Source organism: Sus scrofa, chromosome 1 (assembly GCF_054392235.1).
Source record: "Sus scrofa isolate SSC_HxYL_T2T_F1_AM1 chromosome 1, Sscrofa_HxYL_maternal_Yorkshire_Landrace_v2.0, whole genome shotgun sequence".
In the NCBI taxonomy this organism is placed as follows: Eukaryota; Metazoa; Chordata; class Mammalia; order Artiodactyla; family Suidae; genus Sus; species Sus scrofa.
Genome location: NC_139383.1, coordinates 168,794,724 through 168,809,205, shown reverse-complemented (window position 1 = coordinate 168,809,205; position 14,482 = coordinate 168,794,724). Strand labels below are relative to the sequence as shown.

The following is a 14,482-nucleotide window of genomic DNA, read 5'->3' as shown; positions in this document are numbered from 1 at the left end:
CAACCTCTCCCTTGGGGTTGAGCCAAAGGGAAGTCTGGGAAATTTCCTCTGAATCTTGGCAGGAGTGAGGTGGGAGGAGTAAGGACTTTTAGGAGGGAGGAGGCAGGAGGAACTGAGCCCAGCAGTGAGGGCTGAAGAACAGCAGTGAGGAGGTAAGTGGCATTCTTGTGCATGCTGGATTGTTCTAGGCTAAGTGTTAGCAGACTCTCTGAGATGGATGGGGAAGACCTGGAGCCTGAGGACTCTTCCTGTTGTAAGCATTCATCTTCCTTCAGAGTAATAGCTTTGCCTCTAGTATCTGGGTGTCTATAGTCAGGTACTTCCTTGCCTGGCAAAACCTTAGCCTCCTGCACATCCCTGAAGGCACCGTATGCTTTCCTAGCCAATCTCTGTTCTGTACGGGGTTGTTGTAGAGTAGTCTTGGAGATAAAAATGGCAGTGGATGGCAGCATCAATCACATTGGGAACCACAGGAAAATCAGCTTTCTTCTTGACCTTGTATGATAAATGCCTACAAACTGCTGAACAAATCCAGACACTTATAAAACATAACTTTCACACTGAATATATTTAATGCTTGCATCTGGGCTTTTGACCAGGCTTCACAACAATACAGAATAAATGTGTGTGAGTGAATATTTACAAGCTTGTATTTTCCACTATTTTTTCTTTCTTTTTAAAAGAAAATCATCCAAAACCCTGGTAACATGTTATATGTCAACTCCCAGGCAAAAGAAAAAAAAAAAAAAAAAGCTAGAGACCACGATATAATGATGATAATTCTCAAAAAATCTGCCAGGTTTTAGATACTCCTTGTTGAGTATACTTTAGTTATTATCAATGATATTTGGCAACTTTAACATAATAATAAGAGGCTTGGGTTTGTTGTTGTTATTGTCTTTAGTAATATAATGCACTTTTAAGTATGAATCTTCTTCAATATATCCAAAGCTGGGTATGGTTCAGTTTTAGAATACCTCTGAACTGAAATTGTTTTCTTCTATAACCATTTATAGCCTGGACACCTCTGCCAGTATTTTTGCACCCAGTAAAAACTAACTAAGGAGTTTCCATTGTGGTGCAGTGGAAACAAATCCGACTAGTAACCGTGAGGTTTCGGGTTCCATCCCTGGCATCATTCAGTGGGTTAAGGATGTGGCGTTGCCATGAGCTGTGGTGTAGGCCAGCAGCTGTAGCTCTGATTTGACTCCTAGCCTGGGAACCTCTATATGCTGCGGGTGCGGCCCTAAAAAGCAAAAAAAAGAAAGAAAAAAAAAAGTAAAGAGAAAGTTGAGATTCAGCTAAAGGACTCAAAAGATTTTAGAGCTGGGAAGCAATTAGCAAAGTAATTTGTCAAATCTTAGTTGGATGGATGGATGGATGGATAGATAGATAGATGGATAGATAGATAGATAGATATATAGATGGATAGATAGAGACACAGATCTCTACAGGGTGGGTCAAAACACTAAATTTTACGCCAGGGAAATGTGTCAGTTTTATTCACGTTTCATGAGTAAAGGTCAGGTTTGGGTTTGCTATAAAGCCAACACAGATTTCCTCGTTTATTCTTTGAGAGCTAATCAGATTATGTTTTCCTGTCTGAATTTGGTTATGTGGCCACAGGTAAAGCTAACTGGAATGGCAGTAAAGAGCTAAAAGCAACTTTCCTGTAACAGCAGAAATTGACAGAACATTGTAAATCAACTATAATAAAACATTTTTAAAAAATGAGCTAAAAGCTCCACAAATGAATCTGTGTAGGTACAAACCCTGTCGTCTTTGAATTTTCTCTGAAGGAGTAGAGAGAGACTGGTTAGATAAAGCTAGTCATCAGAGAGAGGCTGGAGTGGGAAGGACAGCAGGGTTTGTACTTCTCTGTGTCTGAGCCCACTGACCCTCATGACCTTCTCCTCTCCCTGCTTAGACAGAGTTTGAGCATCTTCTCTGCTGGAAAACCTTCTGTAAGCACCCCACCCCACCCTGACTGCCTCCAAAGCACTTTCCCGGTATCTCCAATCATCACAGTCCTCAAACCACAGTCTAATTTCCAAATTTATTTTTAGACCTTGGATTATTTGGAAGGAGGCAGGGAAAAATGTCTTTATAATGTCTTAGTGCCCAGCAATATCTAAATGAAGGCATTGAACTGTGTTTGAGGCCATCATTAGAGACTTTCCATTTTTTCCTATTTCTTCTGAAATGATGAAAAACACTCCCTCATCCACTGCTACTTTTCTTCTTATTTCCCCCACTTTTTCAATTTTTTCTTTCCTGTAATAAGAAGTTAAAGAAATTTTGGGGTTAGAGTAGGCATGAAGAGGGCCTCTTATTACTAGGGCAAAAAAAATTAGAGACAAAATAAGAATGATGCAGAGTTCTCACTGTGGTGCAATGGGTTAGGAATCCGACTGCAGTGGCTCAGGTCACTGCAGAGGTGTGGGTTCAATTCCTGGCTGGCTCAGTGAGTTAAAGATCTGGTGTTGCTGCAGTTCAGATTCAATCACTGGTCCAGGAACTTCCATATGCTGTGTACGTGGCAATAAAAACAAAAAAACAAACAAACAAAAAAGAATGACCCTAGCTTTTTCCTATTAGTCCCCAGGCATGTAATTACCCTGTTTTAATGGCAGATGTTGGAGTTTTCAGGTTTAGCTGAGAAAAGTTCACCTGCCATGGCATCATTTAAAAAGGTGAGCTAGTAAAAAAAAAGTTTCACACACAAGATTTCCTATAAAAATGTTTTAAAAAGGTGTTAGTGAGGTAAGCTGTGTTTAATAGATTTGTGTTTCGAAGAGCTTTAAAAATTGTTTTTCAGATATTGACAAGAATTACATCTCTTCATGAATAAAAAGTATAAAGTTCTTTATATAAAGTCAGTATACAGGTTACCAATTCTTTGCTACTTATCACCAAAGGTGGAAACAATTAGTAACAATATTTATTGAGATATATATCAGAGACTTACACATGAACCTTTGAAGTTTAAAAGTGGAAGGACACTTTCTTCCAAAGCACATGGATGTTATGTAATGAGAACATGACTTAGAGGATACAAAGTAAAGACAAGAGCCATGTTTTCACACCTGTTGGTATCTGTTTCAGTCTTAAATTATGAACTCTACCGTGTACCAAGTCCAATAAAGAATATAGTACACTCAATGGGTGGGTATTTGGAATGTTTCAGCGAATTAGTTGGGAATGCATTTTCCTGAATATCATAGAGTGACTGGCCATTAATATCTATGGGACATAGAGCATGAATTTATGAGTGGTTTGTCCCCAGCCTTACCTGCAGTACCATCAGAGGCATCCAGTGATGACACTGCAATATAAGAGGCCCAACCCAGTCACTTGTTAAAGGTTTTTAAAAGCCATATGCAGCCATTCATTCCTGACATAGCAGGTCCAGATCTTCACTTCTTCTCAGCCAAAATCTGGTGGAGGATAAACAGAGGTCCCTGACTCCATTCTCAGTATTGTTTGAGAAGCTGGTGAAGAAGATTCTGTCAGATTAGAATGGATTAATTATCTACAGTACTTAGGCTTGGCACTGTGCCTCCCTCACAGACTCCTGTCCTATATTTTAGATTTATCCAGTTGTTTCCAGAGTCCTGGTGTGTGTGTGTGTGTGTGTGTGTGTGTGTGTGTGTGTGTGTGTGTGTGTAAAGTTCATAAGGACCCATTTCTTCGTAGTTGGCATTATAGTTAATTAAAAACCTTCCTTTTTTCAAATCCTCTACCTCTTCCCACACTTACCATCACTGTTTTGAACATTTCTGTTCCATGTGAAGAGTTAGTAACACAAAAGGCTTATCTTCCTTGTCTAGGAAATTTAGTTGCAAAATGAAAATTTAGATTCTGGATTTTCTGATTCTTCTAATGTTGAATGTTTGTGTATAAATTCTGTTCCATCTCTTACAACATGTGTACCCTTGGGAAAGAAACTGAATAGCTTGAAATTTCAATTTTCAGTTGCAACATAGGAATAATGATAATAAAATAAATAGTGATAATAAATTGATGCTTGTGAGAGTTGAGAGAGAGAGAAGCTAATTTATTATCTTTTTCTAGATTTAGTTGGTGCCACATTTTTGTGTGTGTGTGTGTGTTTTTAGGGCTGCACCTGAGGCATATGGAGGTTCCTAGGCCAGGGGTCGAATCAGAACTGCAGCCGCTGGCCTACACCACAGACATGGCAATGTCAGATCTGAACCACATCTGCAAACTACACTATAGCTCATGGCAATGCTGGATCCTTAACCCACTGAGTGAGGCCAGGGATCAAACCTGCCTCCTCATGGATGCTAGTCAGATTCCTTTCTGCTGAGCCACGACAGAAACTCCTGGTGCCACATTTTTAAATTATAAAGTTAGATATTGGTCTGTCAAAAATCAACTGTGTGACAAAGGCTTTAACCTCCTATTTGACTTTCAGAGTGCCATCTAATGCTTTAGGGCAGAGATTGGCAAATTTTACCTCTCAGTCCAAACCTGGCTTGTCACCTGGTTTTGTAAAAAAAGTTTTATTGGACACAGTCATGTCCATTTGTTTACTTATTTGATATGTTTGTTTGCTTTTATGCTACAACTTAAGAGTTGAGTTGTGACAGATGGCCATCTGGCCCACAACCCCCCAATTATTTACCATCTGGCCCCTTACAGAAAAGCGTTGTCAACACCTTCTCCCAAGAGTTCCTGATGAAACACATTCTCTAAATTTCTACAATGCATTGCTTTATTTTTCATGTAATTGTAAGTGCTGAGTGCTCCACAAATCAGAATGACTGGCATAGAGTGCCTCTTCATGTTCATGGTCTAGTTTGCCTTCCTGATAAGTTTTCATTTCTGAGGGAGCCTTTCTTGTTTCCTTATTCTTCCCTAAACTGCTGCCTCAACTACAAGTCGCTTGACTAGGAGGGTGTGTTGTCCTCATAGTCTAACAATCATTTCTTCATACCTGGTGTCACTGTCACTTGGCCACATTCTCATAGCACCCTTCACACAGACACACTTCTCCTGCTCCTTGAATTGCTCAAGAAACTGTCTCCCTTACCAGACTTTGGGCCCACCGAGGGCAGGGGCTGTTTCTTACCTACACAGTATAAATACAGCATTAGTGCTTGGAAGATGCTAAATGAAAATCTGATTCAATGAGTGAATGAATGAAAAAGATTGGAGGAGGAAAAAGCCACTATGAAGGGTTTTAATGGGAAAATTTATTAAGAGAAGTTCTAGGATAGTTAATACTCTTCATTGACTTTGTTGGCACAGTACCAACATGTCCTTGAAATTTCCCTCTGAAATAAGATTACAATGTTTTTCTCTCATTGCTTGCAATATACTCTTTGTATCCTGATCCTAATCTCACCCGCCCAAGACCGTCACTATTATTGAGTCTGCACACAGTATGCATCTGTGTGTGTATCAGGTATTAGGAGACAGGGCAGCCTTATAGACATGCTTATGGGCTGAAGGGAAATGGGGAGAGGTGGTTTGTACTAAGCATCCTCACTTCAGGCACATTCATGAAAAGATGCAGGTGCCAAGGATCCGATGTGGATGGCTTTTCCTGGCAGGGTTTTCCACTGTGTATTTTGGCCAGCTAAGCCAGGTCAGGTGGTAGTTGGTGTATGCATGCAAATGATTAGCCTAGTTTTCCAGGGGAAAAATATCAAGTAGGAAGTGTTTTCCCTTATAATGGCATTTTCATTTCAACTTACATGAGTTTGATTAGATTAATCTTCTATCTGTGGGATATAATTTATTTAATTAGTATTTAGTTAAAATTTAACTTTAACATAGTTGATGGATTTCAGCTAACTCGCTATGGGGTAAGCCACTTCTCAGAATACCTACAAACAAAAGGAAATCATTTAGTCCCCTTTTATCTCTGTAATGTCATGTATTGAAGAACTGTTTTTAGTGTCTACTCTGCTAGGATAGAGGTTATTGCACAATAAAGCACAGTCATTGGCTTCATGGATCCTAAATCGTAAAATGAGAAGATGTTCAACAAATACACAGCAGTATAGTTATGAGTTCTTATAAACACTAAACTGAATGCCTCTGAGTATAGGAGGGAGGGCCTGATTTAGATTAGGTGGAATGTTTTGTTTTTGTCTTTTTAGGGCCACACCCTTGGCATACAGAAGTTTCCAGGCCAGGGGTCTAACTGGAGCTATAGCTGCAGGTCTATACCACAGCCATGGCAATGTGGCATCCAAGCTGCATCTGCGACCTACACAGCTCCTTAATCCACTGAGTGAGGCCAGGGATTGAACCTGCATCCTCATGAATACTAGTCGGGTTTGTTACCCCCAAGCCACAACAGGAGCTCCTAGATTAGGTTTTGAGGAAGCCTCTTTGAAAAGGTACATTTATGTAGAGGTTCTGATTTTCATTCCTAGTGGTAGAAACCTGCTTTTGAGGAAAAGAAAGCTGACTCTTTTAAATAATTGAAAGACCAGCATATGGGAGTTTAGGGACTGTATTACGTTCCTAAGGCTGCTATAAAAAACTACCACAAACTTTGTGGCTTAACACAACACAAATGTATTCTCTTACAGTTCTGAGGTTCAGAATTCTGAAACGAAAGAGTCAGCAAGCCAACACATGCTCCGACGTCTCTGCGGAGAATCCTGGCTTGCTTCTTCAAGCTTCTGGTGCTTTAGACTTCCTTACCTTGCAGACACACCATTCCATTCTATGCCTCTGTCTTCACTTGCCTTCTCCTTCATGTCTCTGTGTCTGAAGTGTCACCCCTCTTTGTCTTATGGGGTCATCGGTCATGGATTTGGAGTCTACCTGGGTAATTTTGGATGACTTCATCTCAAAAGATTTAATTAAATCTACAAAGACCTTATTTCCAAATAAGGTTATGTTCACAGGTACCAGATATATCTGGGGGTGTTATAATTCAACCCTCTACAGGAGTGAGGAGGAAAGTGGTGAAGAAGGGGTAACAGGTGGCATGGCCAGATCATGGAAGGCCTGGTAGGAAATGTCTAGAACATAGAAAGTCTTTAAAGGGCTCTCAGCAGCAAGGCAACATGATCCACCTTATGTCTGAAGATAATTATTCTGGATGATAGTAGAGGATAGGTTGGAGAAGAATAAGAGTGAAAGAGGAGAGAGCAGTAAGGAAATTCCTAAAAGAGTTCAGATGAAAAATGATGGTGATTCGGACTAAGGGAGTCCATGGAGTGATGATAAGTGGACAGACTTGAGGTATATTTTGGAGGAGGAAGTAGTAGCACTTGGTGATGGACTGCGTGACTATGGGACAGATGGGGACATTGAAGATCACTCTCAAACTTCATACTTGAACATCAGGGCCAATGGAAGGCCCACTTACTGAGATGGAGGAAGCTGGAGAGGAAGGCAGGTTTGGGAGAGAGATGATGAGGGCAGATTTTTAAGGTGAAGATGGAGATACCTGTGAGTGGTCAAGTGGGCTTTGGAATACAAAGTTCAAGGAGATATCAGGTCTGGAAATGCAAATTTGAGAGTCTTTGTGGTGTGTAGTCTTAGAATTGATGAGAAGAGATCTCTTGGAATAAAAGCAGGAGGGAGAAAAGAAATAAAGATTTAGAGCACAGAGTGATTAGGCGGATCCAGACAAGGAGACTAAGAGGGTGCGGTGCAGGCTTCATTTGACTTTCATCCAGCAGTATAGGACACTGAGTCAGAAGGCCTGAGGTTTGTTTTTTTTTTTTTTTAATATATATTTGACAATCACTTGTTCTGTCATTTTGAGTATTTGTTCCCTTTATAATCAAGTGCTATGAACACTATTGCTTTTAAAAATGGGTATGTAAAATAAGCTTTGCCTTTTCAACTACAAACATTCAGGAGGAGAAGAGTCATTAAATATGATGACATGTTTCACTACATTTACAGACACATTCTAAATTCATTTTTATTTCTCAATTATTATGTATTCGATCATAAAATGAGAGTTATAGACATATATAATGGAACATTAAAAATTAAATACTGAAGGAGTTCCCGTCATGGCTCAGTGGTTAATGAACCCAACTAGTATCCACAAGGATGCAGGTTTAATTCCCTGGCCTTACTCAGTGGGTTAAGGGTCTGGCATTGCCGTGAGCTGTGGTATAGGTCGCAGATGCGGCTCAGATTCTGCATTGCTGTGGCTGTGGCATAGGTTGGTGGCGCTACAGCCGATTCAACCTCGAGCCTGGGAACTTCCATTTGATGCAGGTGTGGCCCTAAAAAGTGCAAAAAATAAATGAATAAATAAATAAATAAATAAAATACTGAATTACCCTCATGCCCATAATATAAGCAGATAATTATGAATCAAGAGGTTAATGAGATTTATATGAGATTAGTTACTATTATTATTAATATATTATTATATATTAGTTATTATAGCTGATATAACCTATTTTAGATTATATCAGAAAACAAAACAAGGTGGTGACTCTAGCTACTGTGGTCTAGTGTTAAGTTAAACATATTCCATCTCTTTGGGATTTGGGAGAATTGTGGTTAGTTACACACTTGCTTTATAATTGTTTTGGAAAAGAATAGAAGGATGGATGAAAATTGTGCTCTAGAAAGAGATGGATTATCTTAACCAATACACAAACCTCTGCTTTTCATTGTTGAAATGTTTACATAATTTTTCCGAATTGCTACAGGGAGTTGTTGAAAAATTTTTATCTCTTCCATGCAAACTTGTGCTTCAAACTTTCTTGCTACGATTTTTTCTTAACAAGCGTTTTTTTCCCACTTTTTTCTACAAGTGGAAACCATGAAGACCTCTTCTAGAAAATAAACTGATCATTAGAAAACAGTGCTCTATAGGGTTTCTGTTGTTAATAATAACATTTACAAAGGTATATATTTAAAAAATTTCAAACTAAAATGATTTTCTATTTAAGCTGGTCTAACTTTTAAATAATTCAAAAATTCCTTAACAATCTACTTCAAATTTATGAGCAAGTCTAAAAATACATTTGTTTTATGTATTTATTTTTAGGCAAGAAATAGATTTATGAAGATAGGACACTTGTGAGAGATGCAAGCGGGGCAGGCACGGAAACTCTGCCCACTTGTTTTATTTTAAAAAATCCTGATGACGGCAGAGTCAGAAGCTAAATTTGGTAACATTAAGATTCGTTAGATGCTGGACCTAAAGGATGATTTCTAGTGCAAGATTTAAGTAGTCGTTCTGGGAATATAAAGCATTTATGAAGTGTACATTAAATAATAGGAAGTCAGAGAAGGAGGTTAGTGGCTTAAGACCCATAATCCAGGTGAATTGTAGCTTTTAGCAATATCTTTGGTTTGATTTTAGTGAGGCAGAAATTAGTGGCCATTGGGCCAAGAATACTGTAGCTATTTTCCTTTGTTAAAGATCATGCCCCTTGAACATGAACCCACTGTTATTTTTCTAAATTAAGGTCTAGTTTTTGGTGACAAGTCCTAACATCTTGCCATGCCATGCTTTGAGAATTCCATGACTTGGGTGCATATTCCAGGCCAAGGAACCCAGAAAAGAACAAGTTTGACCTGTGTGTCTAAATGGGTCACTGTAAAGAATTGCATTACAATACAATTACAATTGTGTGGTATTTCCCAAGTTATGAAAACAGAAACTCTGCATGTCATGTACATAATGAAATAAATTGAAGGCACATCTGAGAGTAAAACTTAGCCAACATCCAGGGTAAAAGAAAGGACTTCTTCCAAGACTCAGACTCTTATGAATGGTAACTGATCTGATATATTTGGATGAATTTATCTTAAGCACGGCCTTGGTTCCTAATATCTGGAGTGGAGGTGAGGGTGGGTGGAATTTGGTTAGCTAATCCAAGAAGATGCTACTACCTTTCTACTCTTCAGCTCATACTGCAATCTATCCGTGTCTGGAGGTTTAAAAGCCTTATTGTTTTCTACCTGATTCGTATTCAAATAAACACTGAGTAAGTGAATTCTTTGTTCTTGCTTGAAGGAAGTCAGGTCTCTGCTTACTTGAGTTCTGGCTGGCCTCATCCATTGCTACATCCCATGAATGCTATCTCCTGTTTCTCCCAGGCTGCCGATTAAAAGTGTTCTTCATATTAGGCTTCTAGGAGTCACTGTACCAGAGAACCAAGGCTATTCTGCTTAAGTCACAAGTGACTCAGCATATTTTTAAAATCATGGAAATTAATGAAACTCTGCCCTGTAATGGGATTTTTTTTCTTGAAAAATACATCTAAAAATTCCTGTGGAAAAATTAAATCAATGAACATAGTCAAGAATGTTTCAAAAACAAAGAGCAATTTTGAGGGGTTTACCCTATCAGACACTGAAATGTATTTCTTTCAAACAGTTTTAACTGACAAAAAAGTAAAGGGACAGGTGAATGGCACAGCGTATAACTCAGAGGCAGACTTACGTAGTTAAAATTTAGCTTGTGATGAATGGGAGTCACATATTTGAGGGAAAGAGAGTTTAAATATCGGCAGGATGATTGATTAGCCATTATTATTATTATTAAATATGTACATCTTCACTTCATATCAAAAAATTATAGAAGGAAACACATAAAACAAAACAAACCAGCCAGAGTAACTAGGTATTGAATCTCAGTCCCGAGGAGGAGTTTCTAAACATAAAAGAGTAAAAGAAATCATATATCTTAAGCATAAAAATTTAAAATAGGAGTGGAGAGGTGGGGAAAAATGACTAGGCAGAGCATGGAGGATTTTTAGCGGTGAAACTAGTCTGCATAATACTAGAATGTGACTACATGTCATGCATTTGTACAAACCCACTGACAATAGAGCAAAGGAGTAAGTTCTAATATAAACTATGGGCATTGATGATGTGTCAATGGACTTCCCTATCTTGTGACCAATATACCACTCTGGTGGGGATGTCAATTGTGTGGGAGGCTGTGTAGGAGTGGAGGCAGGAAGTATGTGGGAAATCTACTTATCTTTCCCTTAATTTTGATGTGAGCATAACATTTCTCTGAAAATAAAGCCTATGTAAAAACAAAACAAAACTAACAAACAAACAACAAAAAAACCCACACACAAAACAAAACCCAACTAAACACATTTTTGGTGAATTATCTGTTCATGTTTTTCTACATTTCTCTATAAAAATTTTAGGTCCTTTTCCCTCACTTTTAAGAGTTCTTTACATATCCTGATAGCTGTCTGAAAATATCTGTCAGATATTTCTAAGATCTGTATTATCTTGACATTGAAATCTATTGATTGTCTTCTGTCATGTGAATTAAGAATTTTCCTGGGTTTTGGTATAATGAGTAATTTTGTATGGTGTCCTAGACATTTTGAGTTTTATATAATGAAGCTCTGATTCCATTTAAATCTTCTTTTTTTAGTAGGTAGTTAACAGGTTTATGGTCAGAAAATACATACATCCTGCCCCACTTCTGCGGGCTGTGATTTTAATGTCGATTTTGTTGTCAAAGTCTTTGCTTTGTCTTTTTGCATGACCCAGTGGCTCATATGAAATGACACCATAATTCAGTTCTCAAAGCCTTTGTTTTATTGGTTCTGTTCGGTTTTATAGCTAAGTGGAATAGGGATGAAGCCAGGACTTTAGGTCCAAATCTGAAGGATCCTTTTCTCCATCTCCTGTCTCTTCACCAACTCCTCATACTCTCTGGCTGGGAGTGGGGACAGGGGAGCTGCTACCCTTTTTGTTGGCAACTGAGTTCTTCATTTCCCTTCTTTCAGGGAGGTGCTGGTTGACAGGAATCCACCTCCCAGACTCTGTGCTCTCAGTGCAGGTGGGAGCAGGTAGACTCTGTGCCCACAGCCACACCAGTGGATAGGGGTGGGATGCTGCTTCTGATTGAGTTTCTTGGTGAGGGGGTGGGGCTAGTCACCACAGTTTCACCCCACTGTCTGTAGTAATCAGGCCAGTGAGGAGGGGGTAGGGAATTTCCCAGGGGGAAATTGTGTTTTTTTTCTTCTTGCTCTAGACTTTCTCTTTGTGAATCTCATTCAAGGTTTTAATTATCACCTATACATATAAAAAAACCCCAAACTGGCATGTATGTCGTTGACGACTTCTTTCACATACAGACCTGACATCTGTCTGTAACATAGTGAGCGGAGTCGAAAGAGCTCTGTCCTGTAGGGCTACCTTCTTCCTCCACCTCTGGCTGGAGAGAACAGGCTCTCCTTGGAAACTTTTTTCCTGACCCTGTTAGAAGTTCTAGATTGTGGAACCTATGCTAGGATGTACAGGAAAAAAACATTCCATCAAGTTTCTTTTCTTTTCTTTTTTTTTTTTTTTTTTTTAAGGGCCGCATCCTTGGCATATATGGAAGTTCCAGGCTAGGGATCGAATCGGAGCTATAGCTGCCAGCCTGCATCATAGCCACAGCAACGTGGGATTCAAGCCGTGTCTGTGACCTACACCACAGCTCACGGCAGGCAACACCAGATCTTTAACCCACCGAGTAAGGTCAGGGATTAAACCCTCATCCTCATGGATACTAGCCGGATTCATTTCCCCATGCCACAACAGGGACTCCCATTACAGCAAATTTAACACCAAGTTTTCCTCCAGTCCTGAGGTTCCTAGCCATTCTTTCTTCTTTTTTTTTCACCTTTCAGAGTCTTTTGGCAGTTCTTTTATAGCTTTCGTCCAGGGATTTTAGTTGTAATTAGCAGGGAAATAATAGGATAGAGTGTGTTTTTCCTATTTTGAAAACCATTGTCATTAAAATTTTTTTTATGATTTCATTTTTTAATGTTCTCTTTCATCTATGAGTTAACAGGAATATATATATATAACTATCCATGTGGGAGGATTTTTTTTGTTAGTAAACTCTCGTTTTGTTGTGATGTGACCAGAAGGTTTTGTTTGTAGTATTCACTTTTATTGAAATTACTGGTGGTTTCTTTGTGACCGAATATGTAACCATTTTCTATGAATAAGTCATGGGCACTTGAAATGTATTCTTTGTTATCAAGGTACAGAGTTCAATATATATCCATAGTATTTATCCAATGGCTATTTTTTTTTTTTTTTTGGTCTTTCTTTTTAGGGCCGCACCTGCGGCATATGGAGGTTCCCAGGCTAGGGGTCGAATGGGAGCTGTATTAGGCTGGCCTACAGCAACAGCAATGCCAGGTCCGAGCCATGTCTGCAACCTATACCACAGCTCACAGCAATGCTGGATTCTTAACCCACTGAGTGAGGCCAAGGATCAAACCTCTGTCCTCATGGATGCTAGTCAGGTTCGTCTCCACTGGGCCACAGCGGGTACTCCCCAGTGGCTATGTTTTTAAAGTCATTTGCTGTCTTACCTTATTTTCTTCCTATTTCACACACACACACACACACACACACACACACACACACATGCCCGCCCCCCACTGAATTTATTCACTATCACCAGAACAAAGAGGATGATAAAGTGGGAGAAAAGCTGAACTTCCAAAAGATGTGCATGCACTTTGCATGGTGGGCAGACTGGATGGGCATCAGTAGGTGTTCCATGAATGGGAATAGTGTGAACTTATGCAAGAAAGGAAGAGATGTGAGAAAACCAAGACATCACTGTGGTGATGAAACTGTGCATTTGAGATACAGGGAAGGATATCTACCTACTGCTATGAGTGAAGGTTTGGGGAGGGGAAGAGATATCTAAAAAGGATACAGGAGGCCCTACTTTTTCTGTGACTTCCTTTGTGAAATCCTCGGCGTGGTATCTTTAAGGAAACCCAAATAAGTGGAATGGGATATGTGTTTTTTTTTAATGTGACTTCTTACACAGACTGGATTTTGGTGGTCCCATTTTTTTATTCTCAGTTTTATTTTTATTTTATATTTACCCATAATTAAATTAACATAATTTAAAATAAAATGACCATAATAAAGGAAGTTTTTACTATTTCCTAATTTTGGCAAATTTGCCATTTAGTTTATATGTATTTAGTATGTTCTTATAGGTCTCATATGCACAGTACATATTCTTCCTTTTTAAAGATGTAATCTATATGCTATTGTCACTTCAACCCATAAAATAAAGGCAACAAAGCTGGTTGCCTGACCTTTCAAAGTCACTTCAGATATCTGGAGCCTTGTTACGCCTATAACTTAAATGTAGCAATTTCCTAGGGAATTGTGTTTTTCTTTTTCTTGCTATAGACTTTTTGGACTTTTTGTCTTGGGATCTCTTTTCATGGTTTTAATTATCACCTATATATAAACCCTTCAAATAAGCATGTATATCATCAACGACTCCTTTTATATGCAGACCTGAATTTCCAACTACTTTTTTTTCCAACAGAATGTCCTTTGGAGATCTCAAATTCAATATACCAAGGCTAAATTTATGATTTTCCCCTCTGTTATGCATACTCCTACTGCTGAAATGTCTTCTGAAATCTCTGTCCCTGATGGTGACCTCATCATCCATTCAGGCAGCAGGGCCTGAAATACCTCCACTTGATCAACATCACCTGATTAGGTG

The 14,482-nt window shown here is 38.9% G+C and overlaps 1 protein-coding gene across 1 annotated transcript in view; it reads left to right on the top strand.

Moving 5' to 3' along the window:
• Window positions 1-80: 80 nt before the first annotated feature.
• The window catches only part of SERPINB7 (serpin family B member 7), a 44,997-nt gene continuing 30,595 nt past the window's right edge, over window positions 81-14,482 (top strand). Inside the window, exon 1 of the mRNA XM_001925047.6 lies at window positions 81-152. The gene's annotated coding sequence lies outside the window, so the exon portion shown is untranslated. The remainder of the gene's footprint in view (window positions 153-14,482) is intronic.